The 21,046-nt window shown below is 37.8% G+C and overlaps 1 non-coding gene across 1 annotated transcript; it reads right to left on the minus strand.

The window, feature by feature from the left end:
* Positions 1 to 16,131: 16,131 nt before the first annotated feature.
* Positions 16,132 to 16,235, minus strand: LOC112718635 (small nucleolar RNA R71). The gene has a single exon (XR_003160967.1). It is a non-coding gene; the product is annotated as a small nucleolar RNA R71 (small nucleolar RNA).
* Positions 16,236 to 21,046: the final 4,811 nt, after the last annotated feature.

Raw genomic sequence — 21,046 nt, forward strand, 5'->3', positions numbered from 1 at the left:
CTGAAGAAGTCAAACCAACCCGGATATGTCTCCAACTTGCTGATGGCTCCATTAAATACCCATCAGGCATGATTGAAGACATGATTGTCAAGGTTGGGCCATTTGCCTTTCCCACTGACTTTGCGGTGCTGGAAATAGAGGAGCACAAGAGTGCAACTCTCATTCTAGGAAGACCTTTCCTAGCAATTGGACGAACCCTCAATGACGTCCAAAAAGGGGAATTAACCCTGAGAGTCAATGAGGACGAGTTTAAGTTGAATGTTGTCAAAGCTATGCAGCATTCAGACACCCCAAACGACTGCATGAGCATTGATATTATTGACTCTCTGGTTGAAGAGGTCAATATGACTGAGAGTCTCAAATCAGAGGTAGAGGATATCTTTAAAGATGTTCAGCCTGATCTGAAGGAACCAGAGAAAATAATAGAACCTTAGAAAATCCCTCAGGAAGAGGAGAAACCTCCTAAACCCGAGCTCAAACCATTACCACCATCCCTGAAATATGCATTTCTGGGAGAAGGTGACACCTTTCCTGTAATCATAAGCCCTACCTTAGAGCCACAGGAAGAGGAAGCACTAATTCAAGCACTGAGGACACACAAGACAGCTCTTGCGTGGTCCATTAGTGATCTTAAGGGCATTAGCCCAGCCAGATGCATGCACAAGATCCTATTGGAGGATGACACTAAGCCAGTGGTTCAACCACAAAGGCTGCTGAATCTAGCCATGAAGGAGGTGGAGCAGAAGGAGGTCACTAAATTACTAGAGGCTGGGATTATTTATCCTATTTCTGATAGCCCCTGGGTAAGCCCTGTCCAAGTCGTCCCTAAGAAGGGTGGCATGACAGTGGTTCATAATGAAAAAAATGAACTGGTTCCTAAAAGAACAGTTACAGGGTGGCGTATGTGTATTGATTACAGAAGGCTCAATACAGCTACCAAAAATGATCATTTTCCTTTACCATTCATAGACCAGATGCTAGAAAGACTAGCAGGTCATGAATACTACTGCTTATTGGATGGATATTCAGGTTATAATCAAATTGCAGTAGATCCCCAGGATCAAAAGAAAACAGCATTCACATATCCATCCGGAGTATTTGCATACAGAAGGATGCCATTTGGTCTATGCAATGCACCTGCAACCTTTCAAAGGTGCATGCTCTCTATTTTCTCTGATATGGTGGAAATATTTCTGGAAGTCTTCATGGATGACTTTTCAGTATTATGCCAGCCGTGTTCTAAATGATGCACAGAAGAACTACACAACCACAGAAAATGAATTGCTTGTAGTGGTTTATGCCATTGACAAGTTCAGATCCGATTTAGTAGGATCAAAAGTGATTGTGTACACTGACCATGCTGCTCTTAAATATCTACTCACAAAGCAAGATTCAAAACCCTGACTCATAAGATGGGTGTTGCTTTTGCAAGAGTTTGATATAGAAATAAGAGACAGAAAAGGGACAGAGAATCCAGTAGTAGATCACCTGTCCCGAATAGAACCAGTAGAAGGGGCGTCCCTCCCTGTTACTGAGATCTCTGAAAATTTTTCAGATGAGCAACTCTTTGTCATCCAGGAAGTACCATGGTTTGAAGACATTGCAAATTACAATGCTGTAAGATTCATACCCAAAGAATATAGTAGGCAGTAATCAAAGAAATTAATTTCGGATGCAAAGTACTATCTTTGGGATGAACCATATCTCTTCAAGAGATGTGCAGACGGAGTAATCCATCGATGTGTGCCTAAAGATGAAGCACAGAAGATCCTCTGGCATTGCCATGGATCACAGTATGAAGGACATTTTGGAAGTGAGCGAGCAGCCACAAGAGTCCTCCAATGTGACTTCTACTGGCCTACTCTCCATAAAGACTCCCGAGAATTTGTACTTAATTGTGACAGTTGCCAAAGATCTGGCAATCTGCCTCATAGTTATGCCATGCCTCAACAAGGGATCTTGGAGATTGAGTTGTTTGATGTCTAGGGTGTTGACTTCATGGGGCCTTTCCCACCATCATACTCAAACATTTATATTCTGATAGCAGTGGATTATGTATCCAAATGGGTGAAAGCTATTGTAACACCAACTAATGATACTAAGACAGTGCTGAAATTCCTCCAGAAATATATCTTCAGCAAATTTGGTGTCCCTAGAGTACTAATCAGTGATGGGGGCGCTCATTTCTGCAATAAACAGCTTTACTCTGCTATGGTTCGATATGGAGTTAGCCACAGGGTAGCAACTCCATATCATCCACAGACAAATGGGCAAGCTGAAGTCTCTAATAGAGAACTTAAAAGAATCCTGGAACGGACTGTGATTAGCCGTAGAAGGGATTGGACAAGAAGCTTGGATGATGCTTTGTGGGCATACAGGACAGCATTCAAGACTCCTATAGGGACCTCTCCATACCAGCTTGTGTATGGAAAAGCCTGTCACTTGCCAGTGGAACTGGAACATAAGGCCTACTGGGCAACCAGATTCCTAAACCTTAATGCCAAGTTAGCTGGAGAAAAATGATTGCTCCAGTTAAATGAGCTAGAGGAATTCAGACTCAACGCTTTTGAAAATGCAAAAATTTACAAAGAGAAAGCAAAAAGATGGCATGACAAGAAGCTGTCATCCAGAGTCTTTAAGCCGGGGCAGAAAGTTCTGCTGTTTAATTCTAGGCTCAAATTATTCCCTGGGAAATTGAAATCCCGGTGGAGAGGTCCATATGTGATTACAGATGTGTCACCATATGGATATGTAGAGCTTCAGGATAATGACTCTAACAAAAAATTCATTGTTAATGGACAGAGAGTTAGACATTATCTTAAAAGCAATTTTGAGCAAGAATGCTCAAAACTGAGACTTGATTAAAGCTCAGTAATAGTCTAGCTAAAGACAATAAAGAAGCACTTGCTGGGAGGCAACCCAGCCATTAAAAAACTTATCTGTTAAATAATTGATAAATTTATAGGTTCATATTAATTTTCTTCAAGGTAAAGTATCAATTGCATGAGTTCACAGATTTACAAAAGGACTCAGAGGATAAAAACAGCAAAAAGAAGCTCACTGGTGCGAAAACGCCAGTAAGAGCTGTTTTGGGCATTAAATGTCCAAAAGAAGCATCTACTGGGCGTTTAACGCTAGTAGAGATAGCCATCTGGGCGTTAAACTCCAGAAAGAAGTAGCTTCTGGGTGTTTAACGCCAGATTTACAGCGTCCTGGGCGTTCAGAAAAACGCCCAGTGATAAAGCAGCTTATGGCGTTTAACGCCAGCTAGAAGCAACAGCTGGGCGTTAAACGCCCAAACCAAGCACCAACTGGGTGTTAAACGCCCAAAACATGCAGCAGTTGGGCGTTTAACGCCAGGATTGTGGAAGGGAGGAAGTTTTTGTTCCCAACTTGATTTTTTTCAAATTTTCATGTTTCCATCCATAATTTCTTGCATAAACATATTACAAATCCTAATTTTTCAAATCCTTTTTCAAATAAATCAAATGTATCTTAATTTTAAACATAAATCTTTTTTTAAATCCTCTTCAACTTCTTTTCAAATCTTTTTCAAAACTCAATTATCTTTTTGAATTCTTTTCAAATCTTTTTAAATTCGTCTCAAATCTTTTTAAACTCATCATATCTTCTTTTCAAAATTCAGATTTATCTTTTTCAAATATCTCTTATATCTTTTCAATTTTAAATTGCATCTTTCTTCTATCATACTTATCTTTTACAAATCATATCTTCTATCATATTTTCTTCAAAATTTTTGAAAACCCACCCCCTCCCTTTAAATCCACGTTCAGCTCCCTCATTTCCTCCATAATTCGAACTTGGCTCTCCATCCATCCCTCTCCTTTCCTTTCTTTTGCTTGAGGACAAGAAAACCTCTAAGTTTGGTGTGTTTATCTCTGATCACTAAACCAATACCCACTAAGATCATGGCTCCTAAGGGAAAACAAACCACTCCAAGAGGCAGGAAAGAGAATATTCCAAAACCACTTTGGAATCAAGGGAAGTTCTTAACCAAAGAACATTCAGACCATTACTACAAAATAATGGGTCTAAGGTCAGTGATCCCGAAAGTTAAATTCGATCTGAAAGAAGACGAATATCCGGAGATCCAAGAGAAAATTTGAAACAGGAGCTGGGAAATCCTACCTAATCTTGAAACAAAGGTGGGAAGAAACATGGTTCAGGAATTCTACTATAATCTGTGGCAAACAGACAGGCAGAGAATAGCTGGAACCACCTTCTATGACTATCGGACTTTGGTCAGAGGGAAGATTGTTCACCTCCACCCTGACAAAATCATGGAGATCTTCAAGCTACCTCAGCTGAAAGATGACCCAGACTCTTTTCATAGGAGAATGATGAGAACAAATAAGGGCTTGAACGAAATTCTAGAGGACATATGCCTCCCTCAAACCAAGTGGACAACTAACACAAAGGGTTTCCCAAATCAACTCAAGAGAGGAGATCTCAAACCAATCGCCAGAGCCTGGCTGGACTTCATTGGGCATTCTATACTGCCCATTAGCAACCGCTCTGAAGTCACCATAGAAAGAGCAGTAATGATCCATTGCATTATGCTGGGAAAAGAAGTGGAAGTTCATCAGCTGATCTCTTGTGAACTTTACACAATTGCAAAATAGAACTCCAAAGATGCCAAATTGGCTTATCCAAGCCTAATCTCTATGCTATGGAAAGATGCTGGGGTGAAGATGGGAGTAAATGAGTATATCTCAGTTGAGCAACCAATCACCAAAAAGTCAATGGAAGGACAACAAGTGCAAGACGACCCCATCAAGAGGAAAGCACAGGAGTTCCTCCCAGAAATCCCTCAAATTGAATACTGGGAGCATCTTGAAGCATCTGTCACCAAGTTGCAAGAAGCTATGGACCAACTAAAGGAAGAACAGCAAAATCAAAGTAGCATGTTTTGCAAAATGCTTGGGGAACAAGAAGAGCAAAGCGTGAGCTTAAGGAACTGAAGCGTCAGAAGCTATCTCTTGAAGGACCAAGCACCACACAGATTAAAGGAGCATCCACCTCCCAAAATAAAGGTTGTTGAGTCGAAATCTTAGCCTTAACTCTGTGATAATTGTTCTTATTAGGAATTTACCTTAGAAGTTATATATGAGTAGTAGTAATTAGTATCTCTATTTTGATTTTATCTCTAATTAAGCTATAATTTATTTTTCTCATCATCATCAAACATGAATAAAATAGCAGATTTTTAGAATAAGGAGGCAATAATTTTTTCGAGTTTTTAATAAGGAAAATTCTAATTATTTATATGTGGTGGCAATACTTTTTGTCTTCTGAATGAATGCCTGAATATTGTATATTTTTTTATATTGAATTTTATGAATGTTAAAATTGTTGGCTCTTGAAAGAATGATGAACAAGAGAAATGTTATTGATGATCTGAAAAATCATGAAATTGATTCTTGAAGCAAGAAAAAGCACTGAAAAAAAAGAGAGAAGGAGTAGTAGAAAACGCCAATAGCCCTTTAAACCAAAAGGCAAGGGTAAAAAGGATCCAAGGCTTTGAGCATCAATGGATAGAAGGGCCCAAGAAAATAAATCCAGGCCTAAGCGGCTAAATCAAGCTGTCCCTAACCATGTGCTTGTGGCATGCAGGTCCAAGTGAAAAGCTTAAGACTGAGTGGTTAAAGTCGTGATCCAAAGTAAAAGAGTGTGCTTAAGAACTCTGGACACCTCTAATTGGAGACTTTAGCAAAGCTAAGTCACAATCTGAAAAGGTTCACCCAGTTATATGTCTGTGGCATTTATGTATCCGGTGGTAATACTGGAAAACAAAGTGCTTAGGGCCACGTCCAAGACTCATAAAATATCTGTGTTCAAGAATCAACATACTAAACTAGGAGAATCAATAATACTATTTGAATTCTGAGTTCCTATGGATGCCAATCATTCTGAATTTCAAAGGATAAAGTGAGATGCCAAAACTGTTCAGAAGCAAAAAGCTACTAGTCCCGCTCATCTAATTAGAATCATAGCTTCACTTAAAACTCTGAGATATTATTGCTTCTTGATTTCTTTTTATCCTATTTTATTTATCTATTTGCTTGGGGACAAGCAACAGTTTAAGTTTGGTGTTGTGATAAGCGGATATTTTATACGCTTTTTGGGGCTAATTTCATATAGTTTTTAGTATATTTTAGTTAGTTTTTAGTATATTTGTATTATTTTTTAGGCAAAATTCATATTTCTGGACTTTACTATGATTTTGTGTATTTTTCTATGATTTTAGGTATTTTCTGGCTGAAATTGAGGGAGATGAGCATAAATCTGATTCAGGCTGAAAAAGGACTGCTGATGTTGTTGGATTCTGACCTCCCTGCACTCGGAATGCATTCTTTGGAGCTACAAGAGTCCCATTGGCGCGCTCTCAATTGGATTGAAAAGTAGACATCCAGGGCTTTCCAGCAATATATAATAGTCCATACTTTGCTCGAAGACAAATGACGTAAACTAGCGTTTAATCCCAGTTCTATGTTCCATTCTCACGTTAAACGCCAGAAAGAGGTTACCAATTGGAGTTAAACGCCCAAAACAGGTCACAATCTGACGTTTAACTCCAAAAACAGCCCAGGCACGTGAAAAGCTCAAGTCTCAGTCCTAGTACACACCAAGTGGGCCCCAGAAGTGGATTTCTGCACTATCTATCTTAGTTTACTCATTTTCTGTAAACCTAGGTTACTAGTTTAGTATTTAAACAACTTTTAGAGACTTATTTTGTACCTCATGACATTTTAGATCTGAACTTTGTACTTTTGACGGCATGAGTCTCTAAACTCCATTTTTGGGGGTGAGGAGCTCTGCAGCGTCTCGATGAATTAATGCAATTATTTATGTTTTCTATTCAAACACGCTTGTTTCTATCGTCTAAGATATTCATTCACACTTCAATATGATGAATGTGATGATCCGTGACACTCATCACCATTCTCAATCTATGAACGCGTGCCTGACAACCACCTCCGTTCTACATTAGATTGAATGAGTAACTCTTGGATTCCTCAATCAGAATCTTCGTGGTATAAGCTAGAATCCATTGGCAGCATTCTTGAGAATCTAGAAAGTCTAAACCTTGTCTGTGGTATTCCGAGTAGGATTCAGGGATTGAATGACTGTGACGAGCTTCAAACTCACAAAGGGTGGGCATAGTGACAGACGCAAAAGGATCAAGGGATCCTATTCCAGCATGAGTGAGAATCGACAGATGATTAGTCGTGTGGTGACAACGCACATGGACCATTTTCACTGAGAGGACCGATGGTAGTCATTGACAACGGTGATCCACGTGAAGAAGCTGACAGTAGGAAAGCAGAGATTTAGAAGACAAAGCATCTTCAAAACTCCAACATACTCTCCATTACTGCGTAACACATACTCATTCATGCTCTTTCACTTTTTAAAATTGAAACTAAAGAACCCTATTGGTATCCTGACTAAGAATAATAAGATAACCATAGCTTGCTTCAAGCCGGCAATCTCCGTGGGATCGACCCTTACTCACGTAAGATATTACTTGGACGACCCAGTGCACTTGCTGGTTAGTTGCGCGGAATTACATAGTGTGAGTGTAATTTTCGTGCACCAACACCAAACGTAGAACTTTGTCATGTTTGGGCATATGAATGCATGAATGCATATGTAGAACATCATGTAGTGCAAATCAATAAATCATGAAGATCAAACAAGGTAATTCATCAATAACTATTTGAAGATCATCAAGAACACAATGCATGTGTTTCGAAAATTGCAAGATAACTAATATCATGCAATTAACACCAAACTTAAAATTTGGCACTAGATTCAAACAAGAACCATGAAATATTTTTGAGTTTTTATGCTTTTATGAAAATTTTTTGGATTTATCGAAAATCATTTTGAAAAGAATGAAAAAGAAGAAAAAATTTTGAAATATTTTTGAAAAGAAAATAAGAAGAAAATTACCTAATCTGAGCAACAAGATGAACCGTCAGTTGTCCAAAATCAAACAATCCCCGGCAACGGCGCCAAAAACTTGGTGCACGAAATTGTGATCATCAACAATGGTGCAAACAACTTGGTAGCACAATTGTAATCTCACTTTTTTTCACAACTTCGCACAACTAACCAGCAAGTGCACTGGGTCATCCAAGTAATACCTTACGTGAGTAAGGGTCGATCCCACGGAGATTGTCGGCTTGAAGCAAGCTATGGTCACCTTGTAAATCTCAGTCAGGCGGATTCAAATGGTTTATAAAGTTTTCATAATTAAAAGATAAATAAACAGAAAGTAAAGATAGAGATACATATGTAATTCATTGGTGAGAATTTCAGATAAGTATGTGGAGATGCTTTGTTCCTTTTAAATCTCTGTTTTCCTACTGCCTTCATCCAATCCTTCATACTCCTTTCCATGGCAAGCTGTATGTTTGGGTTTCACCGGCGTCAATGGCTACCTCCCGCCCTCAGTAAAAATGGTCCAAATGCGCTGTCACTGCACGGCTAATCATATGTCGGTTCTCGATCATATTGGAATAGAATCTAGTGATCCTTTTGCCTCTGTCACTACGCCCAACACTCGCAAGTTTGAAGCTTGTCATAGTCATTCCTTTCCAGATCCTACTCAGAATACCACAAACAAGGTTTAGACTTTCCGGATCTCAGGAATGGCCGCCAATAATTCTAGCTTATACCACGAAGACTCCGATCTTTCGGAATGGAGGTTAAGAGATACACGCTCGATCTAAGGTAGAACGGAAGTGGTTATCAGTCACACGTTCATAGGTGAGAATAATGATGAGTGTCACGGATCATCACATTCATCATGTTGAAGTTCAGCGAATATATTAGAACACGAATAAGCTGAATTGAATAGAAAATAGTAGTAATTGCATTACTCGAGGAACAGTAGAGCTTCACACCCTTAATTTATGGTGTGTAGAAACTCCACCGTTGAAAATACATAAGAACAAGGTCTAGGCATGGCCATGAGGCCAGCCTCCCCAAAACATGATCAAGAGATCAAAAGATGATCAAAAGATGAAAATACAATAGTAAGAGGTTCTATTTATAATGAAACTAGCTACTAGGGTTTACATGAATAGGTGAATGATGCAGAAATCCACATCCGGCCCCACCTGGTGTGTGCTTGGGCTGAGCATTGAGCTTTACACGTGAAGAGACTTCTCTTAGAGTTAAACGCCAGCTTTGGTGCCAGTTTGGACGTTTAACTCTAGCTTTTATGCCAGTTTTGGCGTTTTGACTTCAGAATAGGGCAGAGAAGTGGCACTTGAACGCCAGTTTGCATCGTCGAAACTCGAGAAAATTATGGACTATTATATATTGCTGGAAAGCTCTAGATGTCTAATTTCCAACGCAATTAAGAGCGCGCTATTTGGAGTTTTGTAACTCCAGAAAATCTACTTCGAGTGCATGAAGGTCTGAATCCAACAGCATCAGCATTCCTTTGTCAATCTCTGAATCAGATTTTTGCTCAGGTCCCTCAATTTCAGCCAGAAAATACCTGAAATTACAGAAAAACACACAAACTCATAGTAAAGTCTAGAAATATAAATTTTGCATAAAAACTCATAAAAACATCCCAAAAAGTAGCTAGATCCTACTAAAAACTACCTAAAAACAATGCCAAAAAGCGTATAAATTATCCGCTCATCATATCCCTTGAGGCATCTCAGGGATTTCATGAGAAATTTCCTCATGTGCTTGTTGAGGTCCATGAGTGGGCTCTCTTGTTTGCTCCATCCTTTTCTTAGTGATGGGCTTGTCCTCTTCAATGAGGATGTCTCATTCTATGTCAATCCCAGCCAAATTGTATAGGTGACAAATGAGATGAGGAAAGGCTAACCTTGCCAAGGTGGATGACTTGTCAACCACCTTGTAGAGTTCTAGAGGAATGATCTCATGAACTTTCACTTCCTCCCCAATCATGATACTATGGATCATGATGGCCCGATCCACAGTCACTTCAAATTGGTTACTAGTAGGAATGATGGAGCGTTGGATGAACTCCAACCATCCTCTAACCACAGGCTTAAGGTCTGGTCTTCTCAGTTGAACCGGATTGCCTCTTGAGTCTCTTTTCCATTGAGCTCCTTCCACATATATGTCCATGAGGACTTGGTCCAACCTTTACAACCAAAATGTTTGTAAGAAAGGTTGATTGCTTGGTTTAGTAACTATATTTACAACGAGAGTTTACTATAACTTCTAAACCGTCAATCTTTCGTTCTTTAAAATGGCGCTGTTGTCGGGGAATTGCAAACGTGTGCCTTATTATTGGTTATTGTAAATATTTTTCAAAAAAAAAACTATATATCTTATCTTATTTTTTAAAAAAAATCAAATCTTTTTCAAAATATTTTCTTTTTATTAATTTTTGTTTTTATTTTCTCTTACTACTATGAACTATCACCCATTTGGCTATGAGTCTGGTTACAACTATGTTGCAGGAAGAGGAAGCTATAACAGGAATATGCATCAATGTCAGAGCAATCAAAGATGGACAGAGCCAAGAGGATCTGATTAACCCTTTAGGCAACAACGCCCTCCAAGATATCATAGACGAAGACCATTCTACAATGCATACCAAAATGATAGATATGGTGGATCCCCTTGTAGTTACCAACAAGCCCCATCATATGCCAATGAACCACCTCATCAACATAGCTTTGAACCACCATACTCACAAGCCCCTTTCCGCCACTCACCTCCATATGACCCTAACACATATCCACCATACCAACCACCCTATGAACCGTATGAACTATATGTAGAACCACCCCAATTCCACCCTAATTACTCCCAAAAACCACTATTGCCAATTTTTGGATCGACCCAAGAATCATAGGCTCGCCTCAAGAAATCAGCAGATCAATTTCTTGCAACCCTTCATCAACTGGAGCAAGCAATAAATCAATTACCTTCCAGACGTTTGGACACTCAAGGAACCCCCATGGCTTCATGTGGAGAATCTAATAAAGAACATAGCATGAAGGAGATACTAGAAACTCCAGTGGACAGTAAGAATCATGACTTTGTACTGGAACAAGTGGAGGAAGCCGGAATTATTGAAGAAGAAGAATTGGTCGAAGATTTAGGAGATGCTGAACCTCTATTGGAAAATCCATTCATAGAGCCTCCTTCTAAGGTGTTTGATGTTGAAGTTGAGGAGGGTGTACAACCTCCAAGGCATATCATGGTTGAAGACTTTTTAGGGGATGATCAAGAGATGGATTCAATCATTAATGAATTCTTATCTACATTTGAATCCTCTCCCATTGGACTTGACATGGAGATTAAAGAAGAAGAAGCACAACCTCCCATGCCCTTGGTGAACAATGAAGAAGAGATTGAATTGGAAGAAATCCACCAAGAGGAAGAGGTTGATATTGAAGAAGATTGCAAAGAGGTGGAAGTTGTCAGAGGAGAGCACAAGGGAGTGGAGCTTCCACGTTTATTCCAAACACCTCCCCCTAAGTTGCCATCATCCTTCACAACATTCAAGTGGGTAAAATTCATATCCCTTAGCTTTCTAATTCCACTTAAATATGAGCTACTGGAGATGGATGGTCAACTTAGAGCTCTTTATGGCATTAAGAGCAAGAGGAAGATGATCAGTGGTAAGAATTGTCCTGCAAAGTTCATTATGGTTGGAAGCTCAAAGTTTAAATGCAAAGGTTGGTATAGAGCTCAGCTGAATGGGCATAGAAAGTTGTTTGGCCGCTTTAGTGAGAATTCAGATTGCTTGCTACCCGGATGGAATCATAATGATCAATAAGAAGACGGGTGCAAAAGCAAGGATTGGGACCCCGGAATTCAATCTAGAAATCAACACTCTTGGGGCCTTGTCACTTGCTTTAGCTTGCTTGAAGGCTTTCTCCGCCTAGTTTGGGACCCCGGAGGCTGTTGGAATTCCAAACGTTGGTGGAGATTCCTAGATCAGTACAAGCATAAGCCACCATGACAGGAAGCTCATCAAATGTCCAACTTAAGGACTTTAACTAAAAGTGCTAGGTGGGAGCCAACCCACTATGGTATGATCATTCTCTTTTTAGTTTTGATTTTAGTCTGTTTTTGAATTTTTATTGAACCTGCAATTTTTGCATGACATTCATTGCATTTTGCATTCTGCATACTGCATAAATATATATATATATATATATATATATATATATATATATATATATATAATATCACGCACGTGACGCGATAGCGTCGCTGACGCGTCCGTGTCACTAGTGCGTTTTGAAGAAAAAAGAATTGAACAAAGAGTCACGTGAGAACGTGGCTGAAGGCGTGCCTTTGGCACAAACAGGACCACGCGTCCGCGTCAACCGTGCGGCCACGTCATGTGGGAAAAATGCCTCCCACGCGTCCGCGTCACCCACACGAACGCGTGCCCTGTTGATGAGCGGATAATTTATACGCCTTTTGGCATTGTTTTTAGGTAGTTTTTAGTAAGTTTAAGCTACGTTTAGGGATGTTTTCATTAGTTTTTATGTTAAATTCACATTTTTGGACTTTACTATGAGTTTGTGTGTTTTTCTGTGATTTCAGGTAAATTCTGACAAAAGGACTGCTGATGATGTTGGAATCTGACCTCCCTGCACTCGAAATGGATTTTCTGGAGCTACAGAACTCCAATTGGCGCGCTCTCAACGGCGTTGGAAAGTAGACATCCAGGGCTTTCCAGCAATATATAATAGTCCATACTTTATTCGGAAATTGACGACGTAACTTGGCGTTGAACGCCCAGTATAAGCTGCTGTCTAGAGTTAAACGCCAGAAAAACGTCATGATCCGGAGTTGAACGCCCAAAACACGTCATAACTCGGAGTTCAATTCCAAGAGACGCCTCAGCTCGTGAATTGATCAAGCTCAGCCCAAGCATACACCAAGTGGGCCCCGGAAGTGGATTTATGCATCAATTACTTACTCATGTAAACCCTAGGAGCTAGTTTATTATAAATAGAACATTTATCCATTGTATTAGACATCTTTTGATCACTTTGAATCTTTTGATCATTCGGTCACTTGATCATGGAGAGGGCTGGCCATTCGGCCATGCCTGAACCTTTTACTTATGTATTTTCAACGGTGGAGTTTCTGCACACCATAGATTAAGGGTGTGGAGCTCTGCTGTACCTCAAGTATTAATGCAATTCCATTGTCTTTTATTCAAATCTCTCTTATTCTTATTCCAAGATATTCAATCGTACCCAAGAACATGATGAATGTGATGATAAGTAACCCTCATTATCATTCTCACTTATGAACGCACGTGATTGACAACCACTTCTGTTCTACATGCAACAAGAGCTTGAATGTGTATCTCTTAGATTCCCCAACAAAATCTTCGTGGTATAAGTTAGATGGATGGCGGCATTCATGAGGATCCGGAAAGTCTAAACCTTGTCTGTGGTATTCCGAGTAGGATTCTGGGATTGAATGACTGTGACGAGCTTCAAACTCCTGAAGGCTGGGCGTGATGACAAGCGCAAAAGAATCAAGGGATTCTATTCCAACCTGATTGAGAACCGACAGATGATTAGCCGTGCTGTGACAGAGCATAGGAACGTTTTCACTGAGAGGATGGGATGTAGCCATTGACAACGGTGATGCCCTACATACAGCTTGCCATGGAAAGGAGTAAGAAGGATTGAGTTGAAGCAGTGGGAGAGCAGGCGTCCTTGAGCCATACAGTATCTTCATTCGCTTATCTGAAATTCCCACCAATGAAGCTGCATGAGTACTCTATCCCTTTTATTATTTATTTTCTTATTTCTATTTTCGAAAACCCATAAACCAATTTAATCTGCCTAACTGAGATTTACAAGGTGACCATAGCTTGCTTCATACCAACAATCTCTGTGGGATCGACCCTTACTCACGTAAGGTTTATTACTTGGACGACCCAGTACACTTGCTGGTTAGTTGAACGGAGTTGTGAGCTTTTCTAACAGTGCCTGAAACTCTTTTATCACAATTTCGTCCACCAAGTTTTTGGCGCCGTTGCCGGGGATTGTTCGAGTATGGACAACTGACGGTTCATCTTGTTGCTCAGATTAGGTAATTTTCTTTTCAAAAATCTTTTTCAAAATTTTTCTTTTCTTTTTTATTTTTTTTTTCCAAAAATATTTTCGAAAAAAATAAAATAAAAATACAAAAAAATCATAAAATCATAAAAACCAAAAATATTTTGTGTTTCTTGTTTGAGTCTTGTGTTAATTTTTAAGTTTAGTGTCAATTGCATGCTTTAAAAAAATTTTTCTTGCATTTTTTCGAAATTCCATGCATTCATAGTGTCCTTCATGATCTTCAAGTTGTTCTTGACAAGTCTTCTTGTTTGATCTTGATGATTTCTTGTTTTGTGTTGTTTGTTGTTTTTCATGTGCACTTTTGCATTCATATTTTCCATGCATTAAAGATTTCTAAGTTTGGTGTCTTGCATGTTTTCTTTGCATCAAAAATTTTTCAAAATTATGTTCTTGATGTTCATCATGATCTTCAAAGTGTTCTTGGTGTTCATCTTGACATTCATAGCATTCTTGCATGCATCTTGTGTCTTGATCCAAAATTTTCATGTTTTGGGTCATTTTTGTGTTTTTCTTTAAAAATTCAAAAATCAAAAAAAATATCTTTTCCTTATTTTCCTCCAAATTTTCGAAATTTTGGGTTGACTTGGTCAAACATTTTTAAAATTAGTTATTTCTTACAAGTCAAGTCAAAATTTCAATTTTAAAAATCTTATCTTTTCAAAATCTTTTTCAAAAATCATATCTTTTTCATTTTTTTATAATTTTCGAAAATTTCAAAATCTTTTTCAAAATATTTTCAAAATCTTTTTCTTATCTTTTGTATCATATTTTCGAAAATTAGCTAACAATTAATGTGATTGGTTCAAAAATTTGAAGTTTGTTACTTTCTTGTTAAGAAAGGTTCAATCTTTAAGTTCTAGAATCTTATCTTGTAGTTTCTTGTTAGTTGAGTCTTTTTAAAAAATTAAATCTTTTTCAAAATATCTTTTTATTAAAATTTTTATCTTATCTTTTATTCTTTTATCTTATCTTTTTCAAAAATTTTATCTTTTTCAAAATTTGATTTCAAAATATCTTATCTAACTTCTTATCCTCTTATCTTTTTCAAAATTTGATTTCAAATCTTTTTCAATCAACTAACTAACTTTTTGTTTGTTTCTTATCTTTTTCAAAACCACCTAACTACTTTTCCCTCTCTAATTTTCGAAAATTATCCCTCTCTTTTTCAAAAATTCTTTTTGTTTTCAATTTTAATTTTAATTATATTTTGTCTTTGATTTTCGAAAATTACTAACCTCTTTTTCAAAAATTATTTTCGAAATTTCTCCCTCTCTTTTCTTCTTCTATTTAATTATTTAATTACTAACACTTCTCTTCACCTCTCTTCATCTAAGAATCCGAACTTCTTATACCCCTTGTATTTGGATTCTTCTATCCCCTTTCTTCTTCTACTAACATAAAGGAATCTCTATACTGTGACATAGAGGATTCCTCTTTCTTTTCTTGTTTTCTTCTCTTTCATATGAGCAGGAACAGGGAAAAAGGCACTCTTGTTGAAGTTGATCCAGAACCTGAAAGGACTCTGAAGAGAAAATTAAGAGAAGCTAAATTACAACAATCCAGAAATAACCTTTCAGAAATTTTCGAACAAGAGAAGGAGATGGCAGCCGAAAATAATAATAATAATAATGCAAGGAGAATGCTTGGTGACTTCACAAAGCCAACATCCAAGTTTGATGGAAGAAGCATCTCTATTCCTGCCATTGGAGCCAATAACTTTGAGCTTAAGCCTCAACTAGTTGCACTAATGCAACAAAACTGCAAGTTTTATGGACTTCCATCTGAAGATCCTTATCGGTTTTTAACTGAGTTCTTGCAGATCTGTAAGACTGTAAAGACGAATGGAGTTGATCCTGAAGTCTATAGACTCATGCTTTTCCCTTTTGCTGTAAGAGACAGAGCTAGAATATGGTTGGATTCACAACCTAAGGATAGCCTGGACTCCTGGGAAAAACTGGTCACTGCCTTCTTGGATAAATTCTTTCCTCCTCAAAAGCTGAGCAAGCTGAGAGTGGATGTTCAAACCTTCAAACAAAAAGATGGTGAATCCCTCTATGAAGCTTGGGAAAGATATAAGCAGTTGACCAAAAGATGTCCATCTGACATGTTTTCAGAATGGACCTTATTAGATATATTCTATTATGGTCTCTCTGAATTTTCGAAAATGTCATTGGACCATTCTGCAGGTGGATCTATTCACCTGAAGAAAACGCCTGAAGAGGCTCAAGAACTCATTGACATGGTTGCAAACAACCAATTCATGTATACCTCTGAGAGGAATTCCATGAATAATGGGATACCTCAGAAGAAAGGAGTTCTTGAAATTGATGCTCTGAATGCCATATTGGCTCAGAACAAAATGTTGACTCAACAGGTCAACATAATCTCTCAAAATCTGAACGGATTGCAACATGCATCCAACAGTACTAGAGAGGTAGCTTCTGAAGAAGCTTATGATCCTGAGAACCCTGCCATGGCAGAGGTTAATTACATGGGTGAACCTTATGGAAACACCTATAATCCATCATGGAGAAATCATCCAAATTTCTCCTGGAAGGATCAACAAAAGCCTCAACAAGGCTTTAACAATGGTGGACGCAATAGGCTGAACAATAGTAAGCCATATCCATCATCTTCTCAGCAACAGACAGAAAATTCTGAACAAAACACTTCTAATTTAGCCAATATAGTCTCTGATCTGTCAAAGGCCACTTTCAGTTTCATGAATGAAACAAGATCCTCCATTAGAAATTTGGAGGCACAAGTGGGCCAGCTGAGTAAGAAAGTCATTGAAACTCCTCCCAGTATTCTCCCAAGCAATACAGAAGAGAATCCAAAAGGAGAGTGCAAGGCCATTGATTTGATCAAAGTGGCCGAATGCACTAGGGAGGAGGAGGACGAAAATCCTAGTGAGGAAGACCTCCTGGGACGTCCTTCAAGCAAGAAGGAGTTTCCTATTAAGGATCCAGAGGAATCTGAAGCTCATCTAGAGACCATAGAGATTCCATTAAATCTCCTTCTGCCATTCATGAGCTCTGAAGACTATTCTTCCTCGAAAGAGGATGAAGATGTGACTGGAGAGCAAGTTGCTCAATATTTAGGAGCTATCATGAAGCTGAATGCCAAGCTGTTTGGTAATGAGACTTGGGAAAGTGAACCTCCCTTGCTCATTAGTGAACTAGATACTTGGATTCAGAAAACTCTACCTCAAAAGAAACAAGATCCTGGCAAGTTCTTAATACCTTGTACCATTGGCACCATGAGCTTTGAAAAAGCTCTATGTGATCTGGGGTCAGGGATAAATCTTATGCCACTCTTTGTAATGGAGAAGCTGGGGATCATTGAGGTACAACCTGCCTTGTTCTCATTACAATTGGCAGATAAGTCATTGAGACAAGCTTATGGGACAGTGATGAGCGGATAATTTATACGCTTTTTGGCATTGTTTTTATATAGTTTTTAGTAAGTTTAAGCTACTTTTAGGGATGTTTTCATTAGTTTTTATATTAAATTCACATTTCTGAACTTTACTATGAGTTTGTGTGTTTTTCTGTGATTTCAGGTAAATTCTGACTGAAATTGAGGGATTTGAGCAAAACTCTGAAGAAGGCTGACAAAAGGACTGCTGATGCTGTTGGAATCTGACCTCCCTGCACTCAAAATGGATTTTCTGGAGCTACAGAACTCCAATTGGCGCGCTCTCAACGGCGTTGGAAAGTAGACATCCAGAGCTTTCCAGCAATATATAATAGTCCATACTTTATTCGAAGAATGATGACGTAACTTGGCGTTAAACGCCAAGTTCATGCTGCTGTCTGGAGTTAAACGCCAGAAAAACGTCATAATCCGGAGTTGAACGCCCAAAACACGTCATAACCTGGAGTTTGACGCCAAGAAATGCCTCTACTCGTGGAATGATCAAGCTCAGCCCAAGCATACACCAAGTGGGCCCCGGAAGTGGATTTATGCATCAATTACTTACTCATGTAAACCCTAGTTGCTAGTCTAGTATATATAGGACATTTATCTATTGTATTAGACATCCTGGATTGTATTTTGAATCCTGTGATTACGTTTTGGGGGCTGGCCATTCGGCCATGCCTGAACCTATTTTACTTATGTATTTTCAACGGTGGTGTTTCTGCACACCATAGATTAAGGGTGTGGAGCTCTGCTGTACCTCAAGTATTAATGAAATTCTATCTTCTTTTATTCAATTGCTATCTTAGTTTTATTCCAAGATATTCATTCGTACCCAAGAACATGATGAATATAATGATTAAAGTGAATATCATTATCATTCTCACTTATGAACGCGCGTGATTGACAACCACTTCCGTTCTACATGCAACAGAGCTTGAATGTGTATCTCTTAGATTCCCCAACAGAATCTTCGTGGTATAAGCTAGATAGATGGCGGCATTTATGAGGATCCGGAAAGTCTCACCTTGTCTGTGGTATTCCGAGTAGGATCCTGGGAATCCGGAAAGTCTAACCTTGTCTGTGGTATTCCGAGTAGGATTCCGGTAATGAATGACTGTGACGTGCTTCAAACTTGTAACCTGCTGGGCGTTAGTGACAGACGCAAAAGAGGGATTCTATTCCAGTAGGGGAGGGAACCAACCGGTGATTAGCCATACTGTGACAGAGTGCGTGAGCATTAGTTTTCACTGCGAGGATGGGATGTAGCCATCAGCCATGGGTGATGCCTCCAGACTGGTTAGCTGTGCGAGTGACAGCCGCATAGGATATTTTCCCGAGAGGATTGAAAGTAGCCACAGCTGATGGTGAACCCCTATACAAAGCTTGCCATGGAAAGGAGTAAGAAGGATTGAGTAGAAGCAGTAGGAGAGCAGGCGTCCTTGGGCTCTACAGCATCTCTATCCGCTTATCTGAAATTCCCACCAATGAATCTGCATAAGTATTCTATCCCTTTTATTATTCCTATTTATTATTTATTTCAATAATCACAATTCCCCTTTTTTCTGCCTAACTGAGATTTACAAGGTGACCATAGCTTGCTTCATACCAACAATCTCTGTGGATTCGACCCTTACTCACGTAAGGTTTATTACTTGGACGACCCAGTACACTTGCTGGTTAGTTGAACGAAGTTGTGAATTTAATTAAAGACAATTTTTCGAATAAATCCATACAAGTGCAAAGAATAGTAATCACAATTTCGTCCACCATGTTTTTGGCGCCGTTGCCGGGGGTTGTTTGAGTATGGACAACTGACGGTTCATCTTGTTGCTCAGATTAGGTAATTTTCTTTTCAAAAATATTTTTCAAAATTTTTCTTTTCTTTTTCGTTTTTCCTAACTTTATTTTCGACAAAAAATTAATAAAAATACAAAAAATTTAGAAAATCATAAAAATCAAAAATATTTTGTGTTTCTTGTTTGAGTCTTGTGTTAATTTTTAAGTTTGGTGTCAATTGCATGCTTTGAAAATTTTTCTTGCATTTTTCAAAAATCTCATGCATTCATAGTGTTCTTCATGATCTTCAAGTTGTTCTTAACAAGTCTTCTTGTTTGATCTTGATGATTTCTTGTTTTGTGTTGTTTGTTGTTTTTCATGTGCACTTTTGCATTCATATTTTCCATGCATTAAAGATTTCTAAGTTTGGTGTCTTGCATGTTTTCTTTGCATCAAAAATTTTTCAAAATTATGTTCTTGATGTTCATCATGATCTTCAAAGTGTTCTTGGTGTTCATCTTGACATTCATAGCATTCTTGCATGCATCTTTTGTCTTGATCCAAAATTTTCATGTTTTGGGTCATTTTTATGTTTTTCTTTAAAGATTCAAAAATAAAAAAAAAATATCTTTTCCTTATTTCCCTCCAAATTTTCGAAATTTTGGGTTGACTTGGTCAAAAATTTTTAAAATTAGTTGTTTCTTACAAGTCAAGTCAAAATTTCAATTTTAAAAATCTTATCTTTTCAAAATCTTTTTCAAAAATCATATCTTTTTCATTTTTTTATATAATTTTCGAAAATTTCAAAATTATTTTTCAAAATATTTTCAAAAATCTTTTTCTTATCTTTATATCAAATTTTCGAAAATTAGCTAACAATTAATGTGATTGGTTCAAAAATTTGAAGTTTGTTACTTTCTTATTAAGAAAGGTTCAATCTTTAAAGTTCTAGAATCTTATCTTGTAGTTTCTTGTTAGTTAAGTCAATTTTTAAAATTAAATCTTTTTATCTTTTATCTTATCTTTTTCAAAAATTTTATCTTTTTTTTCAAAAATTGATTTCAAAATATCTTATCTAACTTCTTATCTTCTTATCTTTTTCAAAATATGATTTCAAATATTTTTCAATCAACTAATTAACTCTTTGTTTGTTTCTTATCTTTTTCAAAACCACCTAACTACTTTTCCCTCTCTAATTTTCGAAAATTCTCCCTCTCTTTTTCAAAAATTCTTTTTGTTTTAAATTTTAATTTTAATTATATCTTTAATTTTCGAAAATTACTAACCTCTTTTTCAAAATTATTTTTCGAAAATTTTCTTCTCCTCTCTTCTTCTGTTTAATTATTTAATTACTAACACTTCTCTTCACCTCCCTTCATCTAAAAATCCGAATCCATCCCTCTTCATTCTTCTACCCCCTTCTTCTTCTACTAACATAAAGGAATCTCTATACTGTAACATAGAGGATTCCTCTTTCTTTTCTTGTTTTCTTCTCTTTCATATGAGCAGGAATAGGGAAAAGGGCACTCTTGTTGAAGTTGATCCAGAACCTGAAAGGACTCTGAAGAGAAAATTAAGAGAAGCTAAATTACAACAATCCAGAAATAACCTTTCAGAAATTTTTGAACAGGAGAAGGACATGGCAGCCGAAAATAATAATAATAATAATGCAAGGAGAATGCTTGGTGACTTCACAAAGCCAACATCCAAGTTTGATG

Source organism: Arachis hypogaea, chromosome 10 (assembly GCF_003086295.3).
Source record: "Arachis hypogaea cultivar Tifrunner chromosome 10, arahy.Tifrunner.gnm2.J5K5, whole genome shotgun sequence".
In the NCBI taxonomy this organism is placed as follows: domain Eukaryota; kingdom Viridiplantae; phylum Streptophyta; class Magnoliopsida; order Fabales; family Fabaceae; genus Arachis; species Arachis hypogaea.